The 21,364-nt window shown below is 37.5% G+C and overlaps 1 long non-coding RNA gene across 1 annotated transcript; it reads left to right on the top strand.

The window, feature by feature from the left end:
- Nucleotides 1–16,708: 16,708 nt before the first annotated feature.
- Nucleotides 16,709–19,578, top strand: LOC140828529 (uncharacterized). Its single transcript, XR_012117258.1, has 2 exons — nt 16,709–17,102; nt 19,323–19,578. It is a non-coding gene; the product is annotated as an uncharacterized lncRNA (long non-coding RNA).
- The last annotated feature ends 1,786 nt before the right edge of the window (nt 19,579–21,364 follow it).

Genomic DNA, 21,364 nt, shown 5'->3' with positions numbered 1-21,364 from the left:
ATTATCAGCCTCCCAATTGTCGACCAAGGCCTCATAATCGTTTGCCTGGTCGTCTGTAGGTTTAACCCGCACACCTGTAACATATCTCCATATAGATTTTCCACGCAAAAAATTCTTCATAACATAGCTCCAATACGTGTAGTTTTTACCATCCAATTGAATACTAATCGACTGAAGGGAATCATCCTTACGACTAGCCATAATGAAAGAGACACAGAGAAGAAGTCCCCAAATCTGAAATCCTTGAATCAACAGAATTTGAAATCCCCAAATAACCAAATCAACAGAGTCAAAAAATCCAAAATTGACAAAATCCAATCAAACAAAGTGAGAACAAATCAAAGTGAAAAATCTGAAAAAATCAGAAATTCCAAACCATAAATTCAGGTCATGTTTTTCTCTAACCGAACAGTCTTATAAATAAGAAAAAACGATCTCCACCGTTCAGAATGTACCTCTATATGTTCTAAACCAAATGTCAAAATTTCAAGACAATCCAACGGTTGCAAAGTGAGAAATCGTAATTCTCGTATTGCTGCTCCTGAAAATTCCGAAAATCCGAAAAATCCCCTTCTTTTTCTTCTTTTTCTTTTCAAATCCGAGAAACGTAATTCGATCCTCAATAGCTATAGACTAGATTAACAGTCTCTCAAAACATCAAACAAATTTATAGGGCGGCTTTGATACCATGATAACATAGAGAAAAGAAGAATAGGGTTTCTTATTGAACCCTAGAAACAACATAAAGACTTTATATAGTCAAGGTTTACAATGAAAGTAAATAGACTAAAATATCATTAGGCACTAATAAATAAAATATTACTAATATAATATAACCAATATGGATGACTTATAAACTAGGGGTGGGATAGGGTCGGGAACCGTGCCGTAATATTCATACCCAATTCCCGTCCCAGTAAGAATTGAATTTTTTTCCCGATCCCGTACTTGACAAGTGTCGGGACCCAATGTTCGGGATCCCGAACATTCAGGATCTCATCGAGTAGGGAAAAGATATCCTGATAAATATATATATATTTTTTATAATTTATGGAGACTCTCAAACAACTTCTTGGTGCATTACAAATAAATTTAAACAACTTCATGGTTTATAATCATTAAAAACTAAAACATATTCTTAGTATATTACAAATAAACTAAAACAAGTTCGTTAATAAAAATACTAGCGTATATGAAGCACGGTTGACGCGTTGCTCGAAAATCCCGAATCTTCAAGTTTCCTCGACTCCGGCTTTTGTCTCTTTGCGTGTGGCTGTTCCTCCTCTTTAAAACTGTTGATTAACCTCCAAAATACGTGTTCTAGGATTTCTATTTAATCAATATTCATAAAACATAGAAGGAAATAGAGATAAATTTTTTCCTTCTATATTGCGCTGGGGCTGATGAAAGTTTCCGCCTTAGCACGAGACTTGCTAAAAAAATATTTCGCCCTAGCGCACCTGCCTAGCGATTTTTCACCCAAGCGTGCTAGGGCGGGAAAAATCTTCCGCCCCAACACGCTTACCTTGGCTCTGGTGTATTTTTCTTCATGTGCATGTTGGGGCGGACGTTTTCACCCGTCCTAGCGCGCATCTCTTGACTTTTGTCTTCTATCCCTCATTTTTTTCTCACATACCCTACAAACCAACCTACAACTGTTGGCGGGTCTCTTTGTATGTGTTGTCCGGAAAGAGGAGGACTCAATGATTATTCATTCGCAGGAACCAGAAGTAAAAATTTTGGTGGATAAGGATCCCATAAAAACTTCTTTCGAGGAATGGGCCAAAACCGGGTCATTTCTCAAGAACAATAGCCAAAGGACCAGATACTACCACTTGGATCTGGAACCTACATGCTGATGCTCACGATTACGATAGCCATACCAGTGATTTGGAGGAGATCTCTCGAAAAGTCTTTTTTGAATAAAGTATCAGAAATTATTCTTTACAAATGTTGATTCGATACAAAATTTGACAAATAGAGACAACTTCCAAGCACACGAGCAAAAATTATTTTGAAATCGTGATTCAATTCCATAATTAAACAAGAAATAGAAACTCCACATCGATGGATTATATGGAACAAACAAGGATTTTTCTTAATCTAGAACATAGTGATTCAATTATTTTTAATCACGAGAGTGAAAATATTTTTCCCTTGTACTCTTTAGCAACTAGAGGGTCGCGGAAGTTAAACTGTGAAAATTGAAAGCAATCCTAAATCGATAAATTGACTAATAAAAATAATATTATTAATATAATCAGGTCTGGTCAGTATTCCGTCGGTTGGAAATTATTTACCTATTCCCTCTCCCGATATTGATAGGGACGAGAGAAATCCTGACATTTCGGGTCAGGATATTTTCAGGGTGGGTTCCAGATGGGAAGCGAGAAGAGTGGGGATTTTTGAGAATTTTTCCGGCCATCTTATAAACAAAGACCTAAGCCTATTTAAGTTATTTAACTACTCAAATTGATAATCAATCTCTAATGTCAGTTTCTTATGGCATGTTTCAATGGTCACAGAAGACGCGTGATGAAGTGTGTCTTCCATGCCCACGTGGGTAACTCCACGTGCGATGGATATAATGGGGCCCGCACAGTAATTTCCAATTTTTTTATATAATAAAATCAATCTGGCCGTTTAAAAAATGAGAATATATTAAAAAAATGAAAATAAATTGCTGGTTGTCAGGTGTTACCCAACCTTTAAAAACTTTAAAACTTTAAAAATATATATTTAAAAATCATAAAAAATTCAAAAAACTAAAAACAAATTTGATTTTTTTAAAAAATTATGATAAATTACTAACAACCATATTTTGAGAATCCAACCGTACTTCTATAAATTGACATCATTTACACATTCAAAAATTCACAATCTCTTCTACTTTTATTCCAAAAATAAAAATTTCTTCCTCTTTCATTTTATTTTAATCCAAATGCGAAATGGACCCATGAAGAATTGATGATATTAATATTCATTCACCAAAATTTTCTCAATTCAATTTTCAATACTCCGACGATCAAATGTTGAGCTTTATGTTCAGCCAACTTAATTCTCCTAAAATTCCAATGAAGTCCCTCTTCCAAACCAAATAGAAAATGGAAGAAGATTGTTGCTGACAATTGGGGTGAAGGTGTGACAAGGGAACATTGGACGAAGACAGAAGATGAACGCCTCTCAAAGACATGGTGCAACACTTCCACCAATCTGACTCTTGGTATTGATAAAAGCAACGCTAGTTTCTAGAGATTGGTTTGGAAGGAATATAACAATGAGTTTCCGAATAGATGAAAAGTAGTTGTCGAATGGATGGAAAGTATGTATACGACACAACATTTCACAAATGTTGTGAAACGAGTGTTCACTTTCCGAAATATAATTAATGAACTAGAAGCATTCAACCAAAACGGATTATCATTTGATATGAAGGTATTCACTCTGAAATTTTATTTTTTAATTGAAATTTAGAATATTCTTATATATATACATACATATACATGAAAGATATGGCCGTTCGAAAAATTCAAAGGAGTTTTGACGAATGATAGCAAGAAAGTGAAGAATATTGATGGTGAATTTCTCCATTTCATTTCTTCACACTCTCCGATACATCCATCGTCGATGAAGGAGACGACGTCGATGAATTGGGTAAAAGCATTAAACTAATAGGAAGGAAAGAATAAAAAAAAACATGAAAGGAGAAGGATCAAAAGCTCCAAATGTTGTGCATTTGTTCCAAGAAATGAAAGAAGGAGAGACACAATACAATGAAAATAAAGATTCGAAGATTGCTCTAGCAGAAAATAATTTTTCAAAAGTTGAGGCAAAATATAGAAATGAAGTGGAAAATGAGGTTAAGGGAGCAAGAAAGAAAGGAGATGGAGCAAAAAAAATATGATCATGAGGAAACATATTAATGATCCAAACCTGAGTGATGTTCAACGTGATTATAATATGAAGTTACAAGAAATTCTTTGTAAAAGATTCGGTTAATAATTTATTTATTTATTTCATAGTATGTTACATTAAATTATTTGTAATTTTTTAATTTCGTGTATGAGTCTTCTCTGTTTTTGAAGTCCGGTACATCAAGGTTAAGCATAACCTTGTAAGGATGTATTGGTTCTAAAACAGACTTCTAATAAGGTGTTTGGTGCAGGAAAATTTGATTCCTTATTGAATTTGTTCTCGTTGGACATGCTTCTACACCTACTTAAAAATCTGTTTGGGGTCTTCTCATATTCGTATTATGAGATCACACACTTTCTCTTGGTAGTTCATGGGAAGATGACCATATTATTGATGGAGGCTCACCCTCTGTTGTGTTCATCTTCAGATCTACGAACTTGATATTCACAAAAGACTCTACAAGTTCTTGAAGATCTTCTACACTAATCATTTCTATAGTTGTCATAAGGTTAATTTCTTTTCTAATTTTTTTTAATTAGATTGATCATTTTTTTCGTCGGTTAAAGGTTTTGTATTACTTGGTTGTTCCTCTTTGGTGTAATAAGGGTTTAATACCAAAAAATAGAGGTAAATTTTCTTTCGTTATCTTTTTACTAGAACTTGGTCGTTGTTCTAAAGTTTAAATTCTTGTTTGAAATCCTTTAATATGTTTTAAGAATTTATTTTTGTTTCTAGGATTTCGTCAATTTTTTGTGGTACATAGTATAACTGATTGACGTTATTCTGCACCATCTTTTGGATCTCTATAAGATCTCCCGAGAGTTTAAAAGAATCCGAGACTATTTCTAGGAACTTATTACTTTGAATCATAATTTTACCTTAGGATTCTGATATGTTCTTATTTGTTCTTGATGTCTAACCTTGGTTAGCTCTTCTTGTAAGTATTCCAAAGTATTGAAATAAGTCATGTAATTTGAAACGTCTGCTTATTCGTTTTCTTTAACAGTACTAGATTTTTTTTTAAAAAAACCTCACTTAGCATCGGCCGAACCATAAAAATATTTTTGACATCGTTTTAAAAATAAACATCCAACTGCCATTTAAAAACCCAAAGGAAAATATTTTAAAGCATTAAATCGTCAAACATTTTACCAACCTAAAAACATGAAAAGTATAGCCCATACTATAACCTCTCAAAAATCTCTCATAACATAAATAAAAGACGTAATTTTTTTTTAACATAACTTGAAATCATAAATCATAACTAGTGCGGAAAACTAGCGTCGGTCCTCGGGTTATGTGCACCTCCAGTCCAGTCAGATCAACCATCAAGACCTCCATTAACATTATCATAATCACATGCATCAATCACACCTAGTGAGTCTAAAGACTCAACACGTCATATCCTTGATAACAAGTAATACGTAATACAGTTAACATATAACAGTGAAAAATACTTGTACTTAAAATATATTTTTTCTTGAAGATGCATAAACTTAAACTTAAACATTTTCGTAAATATTTTCATGATGCATAAAAACATTTTCATAAAAATATAAACATATTCATATTCGTATTCATATTCATATGCATATCCATATTCGTATTCGTATTCATGTTCATGTTCGTGTTTGTTGAATTCAGATCGTTGATTGTGACTTTCATATACGTGTTAGGCGATGGATTCATCTACATGTAACCACAGTACTGGGCGGCGGGGGACACCAGCAACACTCTCACCGGTCAACTGTGCCCTGGCCTTACGTAATATCATATCATCGTATACATATACATATACATATCCGTATCGAAGGAAATACGATCGTCGGGCTCCCACTGAGACCATGATCCTCACTATATCTCCAACATATCATCGTGTTAGTCACAATCCCTTCACATCCTTCAACATATTATCATTACTTAATAAAAATCATGCATATAAAATTTTTCATTTTAAACCAAGCATGCAACATGTCTTTTAGCGTTAACGTTTCATCATAAAAATCCATAGACATTTAAAATGAACATTTTAACATTTTAAATCATAAACATATAAAATAATCATTTTAACCTGTAAACATTCATAAACATTAAAAATAATCATCTTATCATATAAAACAGCAAATAGGGCACTGCCATGACGTTTACTAATTTTCCGTTGTAAAAAGATCGTTTTACCCCTGGACGTGACGTTTTAAGTTTTTGATTTTTTTATTGATTTTTATTGACTCTAACATGTCCCAAATAATTATTTAAGCTTAGATGAATTTTCTCATATTTTTATTTAGCTTAAATCGAGGACTTTTTAATTAATCTCTAAATGTGACGTATTAATGCGTTTTAATCACGAATTAAACCAAACCTTAATATAAAATTCCCAAATTAAAAATTTAGACTTATAATAATTATTTAAGCTTAAACCTAATTTTTCATAATTTTATAAAGCTTAAACTAGGCATTTCAATTAACTCGTTAATTAGCGTTTCGTGCGCCGATTAAATCTCGAATAAATCCAAAATTCATTATTTTGATCCCAAATTTTTAACATAATCTTTTTATGATTTATTCTACCCTTCCAAGTCATGAGCCATGCCGGTGGACCCATGGATTCGTTTTTAGTTCTTAAAATCTCGATTTTGACACCTTATTGAACACACCGAGCCATCTCCTAATTTACCCAAGCCACGCCCGAGCCACCTTGAGCCAAAACCTAGCCAACTCATCTAGGGACCCTTCTGACCAAGCCCAGCCCAAAAACCCGGCCTTGGCCAGCTCAAAAACCCTCTGCCCCTCAACCCAATTGCATGCATGTGTACGTGTGTTAGTGCCCTTGAACAAAGGAACTCCTATCTAGTCTAGGACTCCTCCCAACCCTTAACCATCGAGCCACCCTTACCCTAACTGACCCTGGATCATTCCCAGACCATACCAAGACCAACCCCAAGCTCCAACACCCAGCAGCGAAGCACCCGAATCAGAAAACCCAGCTGCGCACATGCTGCCTTCAAAGTGCTTTCCTCACGTTTTCTTGAACCAGCCGCCAACCAATCCGCCACAGCCCCTGCCCAGGCCCTTAAGCACCCTCATAGGACCCTAATGACTCACTCAAACCTATCCCAGGCCCCCTGAACCGAGCCCACAAGCCTGCGTAAAACATAGAACCTGCGCTCCCCTCCCAAGCATTTCTCGGGTAGGAGTCCTTGCTGTCAAGGACTCCTCCCAAGCCCCTTAGCTCGAGTCCTAGCATGGCTAGGACTCTTCCCTTGACTCCCCCATTAGCCTGGCTAGCCCCAGGGCCAAGCCAAAGCCCAGCCGGACTATAGAACCTAAAGGGGGGGTGAATAGGTTCTTTAAGGCCCTTTAGCGTTTTTAAAACGAGTTTGCAAAAATTGCAAGCGGAAGACTTGAGGGACAATCACAAATAAAAATGAATGCGTAAAGTAAGTGCGTAAAATAAATGCGTAGTAAAGTAAATGCGTAAAGTAAAGAGGGATAGAGATGTTTATGGAAGTTCGATGAAGAATCGTCTACGTCTCCCCTTCTCGATGAGGATCGAGGTATCACTATGACGACTTGGCTTCAGGAGCTCCAAGCTAGCTTTTACAACCACGCCTCGATGCGTCTACTTGGCCTTGAGGGCTCCAAGGATAGCCACGAACTTTACAACCCACTCGAGAGTATTACTTTCACTCTTTTTCTACAACTCTTTTGATATTACAACTCTTTTAATCAACGCACACAAGAGATAGTAGAAAGCTTTGTAAGAGACAAGAGAGAATGGAGTGGGATGATTGAGAATGCATCCTCAAAGGCCTATTTATACTAGTCTTGGACGCCAAGGTTCGGATCTTCTGTTTATACTTCGGAACGTCCGATGTGATTGAAATCAATTTGCGTAATTCTGGAATGACTTCGGATCTTCCGTTCTTGACTTCGTAGGGTCCGAACATATGCTTCGGAGGGACCGATCAAACTTCGTTTCTTCTGAACAGTTCTTTTAGACAGTGTATGAACAACTTCGGAAGGTCCGAACTCCAGTTCGTACCGTCCGAACATTCCCGCGTTTCCGGAGATTTGAAATCTTCAACACTTCGTAGCTTCCGATCATGTCCATCGTAGCGTCCGAAATCTACTCAATCAACAGTCAAATCAATTTGTCTCCGGATTGAAGTGATTTGATTGCTTGTGTTCGGAACGTCCGATCCAGTCTTCGGAACGTCCGAACTTGCTCCTCGCAGCTTCCGAACAGCTTCTATTTTGCTTCTGATTGGCACAATTTCGGAACGTCCGAACCAAATTTCGGATCTTCCGAACGTAACCTTGTTCTTAATTTCCTGCATGCCTCAATATAAAACATTAGTACATTTTTAATCCAAGTTTTGGTATCATCAAAACAAAAACTTTGGGATATGTTACAGCATTAAAAACATTAATCTCATCCTCGAGATTTGTATGCGTTTAAGGCGTAACAATCTCCCCCTTTTTGATGATCACAAAACTTGGTTAAAAATTGAGAAACAATAATCAACATAATCTAATGGTTATTAAATAACTCCCCCTTAATCAAATAACAAGTCTAAGAGGTTGAATTAATAGCAATTTTAACCAAATAAATTCTCCCCCTTTTTGCGATAATCAAAAAGACATAAGCATAAAGAGAGACAAATAAACAGGTAAAATATCCACTAATAAATGCAAGTCTTTTATACAATGATGCATAAAGATAAAATAAACAAAAATAACAAAAACATAAGCTAAGAATCCGCATCCCGCGACTCTCTATGGCTCCTCATCTCAGCCTCGATGGAATCAAGACGCGAGGAAGTCTCAGTATTATGGCGCTCTAAGGTAGACTCCAAAAGAGAGAAACGAGTGTCGAAACGAGTCTCCAATCGCTCGAGATACTCGAAAATCCGATCGTAGGGTCCAGAGGGAGCAGGCGGAGTGAAGCCATGAGGAAGGTCATCCATGGTCATCAAAGGAGTGCTAATAGGGTCGGGACCACGCTGCTGGGATGTAGAGGGAATATCAGACGAAGGGGTAGGAGTGGTACCCGTAGTAGGAGGACCAGCGGGAAATCCTCTCAGTCTGAACGTGAGGAGGAAGAAGACCGAAGGGAACATGAAAGTGTTCGGTCGGACGATAGGACGCAAAGATGCGATCCTTGTCGACGACCCAAGAGGATAAGACGGGATTCCAAGAGAGTCCCATCTTAACAACGGTATCATGGTCGATAGTCTCGCGGGGAGAAATAGACACGGATTCTTCATCTGCAAAATCAATGTCCAAATGGGCTAGAATCCGGTTAATGAACCGGCCAAACGGAAAAGAGACGCGAGTAGAAGTAGCCGCGTACTGCATGGCGTACATAAGAAAACGGGGAAGGTTAAAAGAGCGCTGGGAGACTAAGTAATAGAGAATGTACAGATCGAGATACTTGCAAGTGGAGAGGTCTCCACTGCGAGGAACAATGGAAGAAGTGATAAGCTTTAGAACAAGCTGAAGCTGAGGAGGAAGGTCCTTCGCATGAGGACGGTCATCGGCAGGAGTAGGCGGACGACCGAAGATGGTGGTCAAGGCAGTGACTCGATCAAAAGTGGGGTCATTCTCAGTCCAAGACTGAGAAAAGAACTCACTCGGTCCGTCTCGAGGAAGATCGAACCAAGTAGAGAGGTCGGCGGTAGAAAAAGAAATGAACCGACCCTGAACAATGGTAACAACACGAGTGTCATCACCACCAAGAACTAAGGAAAAGTTCGCATAGAACTGATGCATGAGAGAGGGGTAGATGACATCGGGTACGGAAGGTAGGAAAAAATTCCCCCAACGTTGAGACTCAATAAAAGTAATCAACGTAAAAAAATTCGCACGGAGGTATTCGGTGTGAAGGGTACGACCAGGCAGAATGTTACGGGTTTCGAATTCAGGTGGGATAGGACGAGGGTTGGGTGGTTGGGTAAGATCATGGTGAAAGGCACCGTGACGAGGGAGAACATTTCGGCCAGCTGTGTTACGGCGCGGAGGCAGAGTGAGTAGCGGGTGTTTTGTGGGGAAAGAAAGAAGGATGTGAATTAGCAAATGAATCAGAGGATCCGAACGCATATTTATAGGCCATGTTCGGACGGTCCGAACATGAGTTCGGAAGGTCCGGAATGCGAACAGATCGGTTATCTGACAAGACGTTCGGACGATCCGATTAACAGTCGGACATTCCGATCCTAGAACGGAGGCTACGAGGAGTAAACGGAGGGTCCGAAGTTTGACAGTCAGGCATTGGGAAGGCGCGAACATTAAATGACATCGGAAGGAGGTTCAGACGATCCGATGTGTGTTCGGATGGTCCGAAGAGTGAATCGGAGGTTCTGGAACCTATGGTCAGGTTCGGACGATCCGAACACGTTCGGTGGATCCGAAGTGAAACGAAGCATCCGAATAAGGAACGGTGATTCCGAAGTAGCCAAGATGAGGAACACCTAAAATTTAAAATATTTAGCACATAAAAGAATATTGAGCCATAATTATGGATAAATACAATTAATTTGTATTATCCGACATTATAATGCTCACATTAATAATACTACCCCTCAATTTAACAAATATGTACGAGAGTATTTGACTAATGTTTACAACTCAATCATGCCAAGTTCACCACGCAAACGAGTAAAAGTAGATTCATCTAGTGGTTTTGTAAAAATATCAGCAATTTGATTCTTGGTGTCAACATAGTGAAGTTCAACATCATTTTGCTCAATGTGATCACGAATAAAATGATGTCGAATGTCAATATGTTTTGTACGAGAATGTTGAACTGGATTCTTTGTTAGACATATGGTGCTTGTATTATCACAAAAGATTGGAATTTTTGAAAAAGTAACACCATAGTCGAGTAATTGATACTTCATCCAAAGAATTTGTGCACAACAACTACCGGCAGCCATATACTCGGCCTCGGTCGTTGAAAGTGCAACACAGTTTTGCTTTTTAGAAAACCATGACACCAAGCAATTTCCCAAAAAGAAACAAGTACCACTAGTGCTCTTTCTATCCACCTTATATCCTCCAAAGTCGGCATCACAGTAAGCTTTTAAATCGAAAAATGAGTTCTTAGAATACCATAATCCGAGATTTGGAGTATTTGAAAGATATTTGAAAATGCGTTTTAAGGCGAATAAGTGTGATTCCTTTGGACATGATTGAAATCGTGCACACAAGCAAACACTAAACATAATGTCAGGTCTACTAGCAGTCGCATAGAGTAGGGAGCCAATCATGCTACGAAATAACTTTTGGTCAACAGGTTTACCTCCCTCATCTTTGTCGAGTCTGACTGTCGTGCTCATAGGTGTGGATGAGGCTTTGGAAGACTCCATCCCAAACTTTTTGAGCATCTCCTTGATGTACTTCCCTTGGTTGACAAAGAAACCATCCTTGCATTGCTTGATTTGGAGACCAAGGAAGTAGTTGAGCTCGCCCATCATGCTCATCTCAAAGTGATCCTGCATAAGCTTAGAAAAATCTCTACACAAGTGTTCATTAGTAGCACCAAAAATAATATCATCTACATATATTTGTACTATCAGCAAATCATTATCTTTAGTCAAGGTAAACAAGGTAATATCAACTTTACCCCTACAAAAACCATTAGACAGCAAGAAAGTAGACAATTTCTCATACCAAGCTCTAGGAGCTTGTTTCAAACCATACAAAGCCTTATCAAGTTTATACACATAATCAGATAAGTGCACATCTTCAAAACCAACAGGTTGCTCAACATACACTTCTTCTTTCAAATCACCATTAAGAAAAGCACTTTTAAGATCCATTTGAAACAATTTAAAGTCTCTAGAGCAAGCAAAAGCAAGTAGCATGCGAATGGATTCTAGTCTAGCAACAGGGGCATAAGTCTCATCATAATCAATTCCCTCTTCTTGACTATATCCTTTAGCTACTAGCCTAGCTTTATTTCTAGTGATTGTACCATGCTCATCTAACTTGTTCCTAAATACCCATTTAGTTCCTATGACAGGTCTATCAGTGGGTCTAGGTACAAGATTCCAAACTTTATTCCTTCTAAATTCATTTAGTTCATCTTGCATAGCAATAATCCAAGAATCATCAAGTAAAGCTTCTTCTATGTTCTTAGGCTCTATGTGAGAAAGAAAAGCAAGATAATTGCACATATTAGAGGAGCGAGTAGATACTCCCTTTGATGGGCTACCAATGATGAGGTCCATGGGATGATCCTTGTGCGTAGTCCACTCCTTCGGAAGATGTGCGTCCTCTTGATCTTTAGGAACATCATCTAGGCTTGTGGACTCCAACTCTTCGCCAAGGATATCTATATCATCATCATCAGAAACAACAGGTCTAGGCAAGCAAGGGTTAGTTTCATCAAATATGACATGAATAGATTCTTCAACTAGTAAAGTGCGTTTATTAAAGACTCTATATGCTTTGCTAGAAGTAGAGTAACCAAGAAAGATACCTTTGTCCGATTTAGCATCGAACTTACCCAGGTTGTCCTTACCATTGTTGTGGATGAAGCATTTTGATCCAAAAGCGCGGAAGTAAGAAATGTTAGGCTTTCTCCCTCTCCATAGTTCGTATGGAGTTTTCTTGAGAATTGGCCTTATTGATACGCGATTGATGATGTAACAAGCAGAACTCATCGCTTCAGCCCAAAAATATTTTGGTAGAGAATGCTCACATAGCATGGTCCTTGCAATCTCTACTAGGGTCCTATTCTTCCTCTCAACGACACCGTTTTGTTGAGGAGTTCTAGGACAAGAAAAGTTGTGACCAATGCCTTTGCTTTGACAAAAAATTGAAAATTTTTCATTTTGAAATTCCGTTCCGTGGTCACTACGGATTTTTTTGATCAAAATATTTTTCTCATTTTCAACCTTTTTGACAAAAAATTTGAAATGATCAAAGGCATCACTTTTGTGGGCTAAAAACAATGTCCAAGTAAAACGTGAAAAATCATCCACAATGACAAAAGCATAGGATTTACCTCCTAGACTAGTTGTCCTCGAGGGACCACATAAATCTAGGTGAAGTAATTCAAGGGGCATAGAAGTGGATACAAAATTTTTATTTTTGAAAGATTCCTTTGTGTGTTTACCAAGTTGACAAGCATCACAAAAAGAATCTAATTTTAAATTCAGCTTTGGCATTCCGGAAACTAGGTCAAGTTTTAAAAGTTTTTCTATGGTGCTCATCCCAACATGACCAAGTCGTCTATGCCAAAGAATGTTGTCATCAACATTTAATGTTACAAGGCTTTTTATTTTTGAAAAAGATGAAATCTTTAAATCGACCTTGTAAACATTTTCACTTCTATAACCTTTGAAACTAATGGATTTGTCAGTTGTGAGTGATACAGTGCAATCGTGTGGTGTGAATTTGACTTCATAACCCCTATCGCACAATTGACTAATGCTTAGGAGGTTATGTTTAAGTTCTTTCACAAGAAGTACATCATCAATAATAGTAGAGTTAGATATACCTATTGAGCCGATGCCTTCTATGATCCCTTTGCTGTTGTCTCCAAAGGTCACCGATCCCTTTTCTTTTGGTCGAATGGATTGTAGCAGCTTCTTTTCTCCCGTCATGTGTCGAGAGCATCCACTGTCAAGATACCAAGTGCTCGATAACTTGTCTCCCCTTTGTCCCTATAAGATTGAGATATAATTTGATAGTTGGTACCCGTTTCTTTGGGTCCTTTGAGGTTAGTAGTAGTTGGGGATTTGGGGATCCATTTCCAATAACTATTCTTATTGTGTTGGTGTCTAAGTTTCTTGCATTTAGGTCTTATGTGGCCTATCTTACAACAGTAAGTGCATGTTGGTGGTGTTCTTAGTTTTGCCTTTGCGATAAGACTAGCGAAGTTGACTGATTTCTTTTCATATCTTAGACCTCCTTTGTCGAAGTTACACTTTTGCATGCTCAAGAGGTTTTCTAGTTTACCGCTACTCACATTGAACTTGTTGAAGGCTTTCTCTAAGTCTCTTAGGTTTGTCTTGAGCTTAGTGTTGTCATGCATCCTAGCTTCTAGTTCAGTTTTAAGTTGCTTATTCTCATTTCTAAGTGACTTAGCCTTATTGTACATACTAATGTAAGCGGAGAGTAATTCATCGTAAGAGGGTACCTCGTCGTCATCCGAGTCGGTCAGATGATCTTCCTTTGCCATGAAGCATAGGATAGACTCCTCTTCGTTGTCGCTGTCGCTCCACGTGGCTAGAAGGGCCTTCTTCTTGTCTTTGCCGGCCTTCTTCTTGGAGGGACACTCGTTTGCATAGTGACCCTTTTGTTGACAGTTGTAGCAGGTCACTTCCTTCTCAATCTTTTTGTCCTTCTTGTTGAAGTTGGAACTCCGCATGAATCTTTTGAACTTTCTAGTGAGGAGTGCCATTTCTTCATCGTCGCTATCTTCAAGTTGACTGGTCAAGGCGATCCCTTTCGCCTTTACTTTGTCGTCATCTTTCTTTGTCTCCTTCCGGGTAGATACTTCAAGTTCATGGGTCTTTAGGGTCCCATGAAGTTGATCAAGGTCGTAGGATGCCGCATCTCCCTTGTTGGATTCAATGATAGCCGTGCGCTTTGCATCCCATTCCGCCGGTAGTGCTCGAAGGGCTCTCCTCCACACTTGTTTAGTTGGGTAGTTCTCACCAAGTTGGGCAAGCTCATTGATGATTTGGGTGAGCCGCCGGAACATGGTGTCGATATCCTCCTTGGGTTCCATCTCAAAGGTCTCGTACTTGAGTTGGAGAAGATCTATCTTCGTTTCTTTGACTTGATTGGTTCCCTCGTGGCAAATCTCCAATTTGTCCCAAATCTCTTTGGCGGAGGTGCAAGCCGAGATTCGGTTGTATTCATTCATATCTAGGGAACAATGAAGAATATTCATAGCTTTAGCATTTTGAGAGATAAGTTTTATATCGTCCTTGGTGAGGTCATCCATTCCCTTAGGAATTTCCTTATCATCCACCGTTTTCATGGGGATATAGGGACCTTTCACCGTTATTTTCCAAAGGTCGTAATCGACGGATTGGATGTATAGAGACATTCTATTCTTCCAATATCCGTAATTGGTACCATTGAAAAGAGGGGGACGATTTGTGGATTGTCCTTGGGCATACTCGCTTGCTAGATTGGCCATTTTAAAAGATTTTGAAAAACTAGGCTCTGATACCACTTGTAGAACCTAAAGGGGGGGTGAATAGGTTCTTTAAGGCCCTTTAGCGTTTTTAAAACGAGTTTGCAAAAATTGCAAGCGGAAGACTTGAAGGACAATCACAAATAAAAATGAATGCGTAAAGTAAGTGCGTAAAATAAATGCTTAGTAAAGTAAATGCGTAAAGTAAAGAGGGATAGAGATGTTTATGGAAGTTCGACGAAGAATCGTCTACGTCTCCCCTTCTCGATGAGGATCGAGGTATCACTATGACGACTTGGCTTCAGGAGCTCCAAGCTAGCTTTTACAACCACGCCTCGATGCGTCTACTTGGCCTTGAGGGCTCCAAGGATAGCCACGAACTTTACAACCCACTCGAGAGTATTACTTTCACTCTTTTTCTACAACTCTTTTGATATTACAACTCTTTTAATCAACGCACACAAGAGATAGTAGAAAGATTTGTAAGAGACAAGAGAGAATGGAGTGGGATGATTGAGAATGCATCCTCAAAGGCCTATTTATACTAGTCTTGGACGCCAAGGTTCGGATCTTCTGTTTATACTTCGGAACGTCCGATGTGATTGAAATCAATTTGCGTAATTCTGGAATGACTTCGGATCTTCCGTTCTTGACTTCGTAGGGTCCGAACATATGCTTCGGAGGGACCGATCAAACTTCGTTTCTTCTGAACAGTTCTTTTAGACAGTGTATGAACAACTTCGGAAGGTCCGAACTCCAGTTCGTACCGTCCGAACATTCCCGCGTTTCCGGAGATTTGAAATCTTCAACACTTCGTAGCTTCCGATCATGTCCATCGTAGCGTCCGAAATCTACTCAATCAACAGTCAGATCAATTTGTCTCCGGATTGAAGTGATTTGATTGCTTGTGTTCGGAACGTCCGATCCAGTCTTCGGAACGTCCGAACTTGCTCCTCGCAGCTTCCGAACAGCTTCTATTTTGCTTCTGATTGGCACAATTTCGGAACAGTCCGAACCAAATTTCGGATCTTCCGAACGTAACCTTGTTCTTAATTTCCTGCATGCCTCAATATAAAACATTAGTACATTTTTAATCCAAGTTTTGGTATCATCAAAACAAAAACTTTGGGATATGTTACAGCATTAAAAACATTAATCTCATCCTCGAGATTTGTATGCGTTTAAGGCGTAACACGGACCATGAAGAACAGAAAAACGAACCTAGACTCCATAAGACAGCAACCTAGCCTCCAGCTTTGCGTGTTCGGTTTTGTGAGTTATCTGTTGCTTATTTTAGGACTCTAATGTAATGCCCCGAAAATTGAAAAGTCCACGTGAACCACATGCGTGCAAATTATTAAATTTCTTTGGTATTTTATTAAATTTTTTTAAAGCATAAAATGCACGTTTATTTCATTAATTATGTGTTTAATTATTTTTATGCATTTTATACATAATTCATGCTTTAGGATTTCTAGATGCATTTCACGTTCGAACAAGGATCGGAGACCGGAGAATTTTCAGGAAAAAAACTATTTTATTACATGATTAATTTTTATTAATTAAAATAAGATGTTTTAAAGATATTTTTCAAGAATTAGGATTTATTGGGTATTTTTATATCGCAGGATTTTATTTTTAACAGTACGCAAATTTTATCGAATCGGGGGACGTTTTGAGGTTTCGGCTAATGTTTTCAAAACTTTTCCAACACGAAATATTTTTCGGGAGTACGTTTGGAATTAATGGGCCTACGTTTAAGCTTGTTGGGCTTAATCAGATTTTAAAACCTCTAATCGTTATTTTAAAGCCCATTATCTATTATGTATCTATTTAATTAACTCTTAAGTACCCATTAAACTAAACCTACCCCACTCCAATAATTGAGCCAGCCGACACCAACCCCTCATATCCTTTTCCCATCAGTTTTCTCACCAGCAACCTCAAGGCTTCATCGGTCTCACCATTTCTTCAAAGGAAAAATCATCCCAGGTCTCCATTGCATCGTTCTTGTTCTTCAATCGTTAAGGCACGCATGTATCACCCTTTTCTCTTCATACACGCTAATAGTATACTAATCTTTATGAAAATGCATGAAAGTTTATCGATCCAGCCTTGTACATGCACGATTTTCGGTTTTTCTGTGAGTGTTTGCATTTTTCGGTTGTTGCTCATAATTTTGCTGATATGTTGTGCAAAGGGCTGCCATTTTCTTGCTGAGAAGGGGCTGTGTGAAGTGGGTTTAGTGCTGTCAATATTGCTGGATATCTCGATCTGTTCCTGGTGGTGTGTAGGGTCGATGGTGTGGTGGCTTAGGGTCACGTTTTTGGTCGGGAATGGGGTAGAGGCCGAGCCGACGGTGTGAGGGCTGAACCAAGCCTTGGACCAGGCCCTGCTGGGTCTGAGACACGGTTTAGTGAGGCTTGACCGCTGCTGGAACCGTCCTTAAGGCCGTTTGATCGAGTGCAAGTGCAAGGGGCTAGGACGCGGATGATGGGTTGTGTTGTTTCTCGGCTCTCAGCAGGTTGCAGCCTGCATGTAGCTGGGGAAGTGAGTCTAGTGGGTCCAGCAATGTCCTAGGGTGGTCTATGTAAGGTGGAGTCGAGGCTTGAACCGTCGGTGGTGAGCTAGGAAGTGACATTGGATGTTAGTGCACAAGAGTGACTTAAGTGGGTAGGACCGAGAGTTCCGTTAAATTGCTGGACCATCAGCCGTGGATTTATAGGTCTGAGATTAAGACTTTAGGAACTATTAAGTGTTTTTAAGATATGGTAAAAGTTGGAGAAGATTTGGGTAAATTTTGAGTCGATTCGGGTTAAAACCGGGACCCAAGTCCAGGTTATAAAACAATTCAGTTAAGTTATGAAATGAGCTCGAGATTTCATCTAAGAAATACTTTTAAATATGTTTTGGGACATTTTTAAGAGTTTGGTAAGTTTCGGATCAAAATAATGAGTTTTGGAATTATCCGGGATTTAATCGCCGCACGAACCATTAATTAAAAGGTTAATTGAAACACCTATATTTAAGCTTAATAAAATTATAGAAAATTATATTTAAGCTCAAATAATTATTAGAAGTCTAAGTTTTTAATTTGGGAATTTTATGTTAAGGTTTGATTTAATTCGGGATTAAAGCGCATTATTATGTTATAATTAAGGATTAATTTAAAGGTCATCGATTTAAGCCAAATAAAAATATGTGAAAATTCTTGTAGGCTTAAATAATTATTTGGGACACGTTAGAGTCATTGGAATTAAGAAAAGGTCACAAACATGAAATTTTACGTCTAGGGGTAAAATGATAATTTTTGGGTTTCTGTGGGCAAAATGGTCATTTTGCACCCGGGGTGAGATTTTGGACCTGGCAGCGCCCTGAGCACATTTTATCATGATTTAAATGTTTATGCACCACGTTTATGATTTTTACGCAATTATGATAAATACGGTGCATGCTTGGTTTAAAGGAAAAAGTTACGTATATGCATATTTTTATTAAGTGATGATTATGATGCTATTTTTGAAGGATGTGATTTGGTTGTGACTGAAGATGTATATGTATAAGATGATATGAGATATGATGAGCTGAGGCCCGGGCTCAGTGGACGGGTAATGCTGTCGCTGATGTCCCTCGCCGCCGGGTAACACGGTTACATGTAGATGGATCCATTGATAGAGCTGATACGAAAGTCACAACTAATGAACTGAATTCAATTAAAAAGAAAACGTATACATATATGATGACATGAGATGACATGATTTTACACGATATGATTCTACACGACACATTTACGTATATGATGACATGAGATGACATGCTATGATTATTACCATGTTTTGAAAGGACACGTTTAGTGGACGGGTAATGCTGTCGCTGATGTCCCTTGCCGCCGGGTAACACGGTTACATGTAGATGGATCCATCGATAGAGCTGATACGAAAGTCACAACTAATGAACTGATTCAATTAAAAAGAAAACGTATACGTATATGATGACATGAGATGACATGATTTTACACGATATGATTCTACACGACACGTTTACGTATATGATGACATGCTATGATTATTACCATGTTTTGAAAGGACACGTTTACATATATGATTTTTACTGCAGACACGAATGTTCTTAAGTTCATGAAAGATATGTTGAGTATGATATTTTTCACTGTTATGTGCCTGTATATGTACTTGTTATTCCTGGTACAGGCGTGTTGAGTCTTTAGACTCACTAGGCGTGTGTGATGCAGGTGAGCTAAATGCTGAGGAGACTGGAGGTGCCGAACTCTGAGTAGGCAGACTTGGTGGGTGACACGACCCGAGGACCACATGTTTTCCGCATTACGATTTATGAGATTGAGAGGAGATTAATATTTTTATACGTTGATGAATTTAAGATTTTTACTCGTTTATGTTTACGTATGATTTTGGATGAGTTTGGTTATTTTAAACTGCACTATTTTTACGGTAAGATAATTATGATTATTTTAAATGTTATTTCGAAAATGCGAGCTTTAAAAAAAAATCCGCACTTTTAAAAATGAGTGAGACGTTACATCTAAACTCATGTAAAACAATGTCTAAACCTGTCCTGATCATGGCAACCCCTTTAACACATATAAAACATGGTTTTGGAAATTAAAAACACCAATTTAGAACACATAAGCATGTAGTTACGAAAATTTAACTTGTGTGCTATGTTTTTCTTAAAAAATTATGCATAAACAAATACTATGGTGTGATGATGAGTAAAAGGAGAATATGGCGTGCCTTTGCGTATTAAACGCACGATAAGAACATTGACGATTTGCAAAGAACGGACGAGAACCGTGGCTTGAATTCCCTTAAGCTTCCACCGAAATTTTCCTCAAAATTTATGTGAGTGCCGTGAACCTTAAGTGAGTGTGGAGGAGTTTTGAAAGTGAGAAAGTGTGTGCCCGATTGTTTAAGGGTTTGGGGTGATTTTTTTACATTTATATAATAATTAATTCACTAATTAAGGCTTAGGCCTATTAAGCCAACAATTTAGGCCCATTAGTCTTAATTAGGATTTAATCAGAATATTAAAATATTTTTGGTAAAAATAGTTTATGAATTAAATAGCCGGGTTGCCAAAAAGTTCGTATTTTTATTGAAAAACCAACCCCGATATAATATACGTCCCGACGTATTAAATCACATCAAAACCCCTCATTTTCAAAAGTAAGAAAAACCCATAATCATATTTTAAATAATTAAAAACAATTATTTAATAAAAACATTTTCTATTTTTCCACCATCGGTCTCCGTTCCTCGATCGCAACTCGAATACCCTTTTAAAAATATATTTTTATGCAACAATGAAGAAAAGTATATTTTAAACATGCGAATATGCACCACATAATTAATTCATGCAATTAAAACATTTAATTACAATACATAAAGAATTTAATAACTTGCGCATGTGGTTTACGTGGACCTTAAAATTTTCGGGGCGTTAATTAATCTCGAACATATATTCAGGTATATAATTTTTGAGAAAATATCTTCTTTAAACATTTAATTACATAGTAATAATAACATTTTTTGTTTGAAATATTTTTATCTCGGCCGTGATTCTGTTTCTGATCCAGTTATAAACGTAATGATATTTTTGTCATTTTTTTCACGATTAAGAAATTTAAACAAAGTTTTTAGTTTTTTTTTTAAATTTGGTTCTTTTAGAAAATGGTTGTTATTTATAAATTAATATTTTATTTAGTATAATAGATTTTGCTTAAAGTTATATATTTAATAGCTTTAAGAAAATCATCTTGTTAAATCATATTTAATTTTGTAAATATAATAAATATATCAAAATTTAAAAAACAAAATATGTAAAATATATAATTCACATATTATATTACACGCAATATATGGGCCCAATTATTAGTGTGTTTATACATATACACAAATTAATGGCTCGTTTAGTTCGTTCGATTTAATTGTGATTATAATTTATTCATGTATTAATGATTTATCATAAAATTACAATATTATCTTTAATATATAATTTTTATTTACACTCATTAATTATTAAAAGTATAATATTATTTACATTCATTAATTATTAAAAGGATAATATTTAATTTAGGAAAGCATTGGGAGGTTTAGAGAAGGCGCGAGTTTCTGGGAGGTTAAGGTAAGTTTATGATGCCCCTAAAATTACAACATCTGGGCGTATTCAAGTCCATCTCCGAAATTGACCTAACCCGTTAAGGGACATGCTTTATTATTGACCAGGGGACTGAAAAGTTTAAGCCTATAGTCTCTC

This window comes from Primulina eburnea, chromosome 3, assembly GCF_022965805.1.
Source record: "Primulina eburnea isolate SZY01 chromosome 3, ASM2296580v1, whole genome shotgun sequence".
NCBI classification, from domain to species: Eukaryota; Viridiplantae; Streptophyta; class Magnoliopsida; order Lamiales; family Gesneriaceae; genus Primulina; species Primulina eburnea.
Note: the sequence above shows the minus strand (reverse complement) of the source record. Positions and strands in the feature narration are given on the sequence as shown.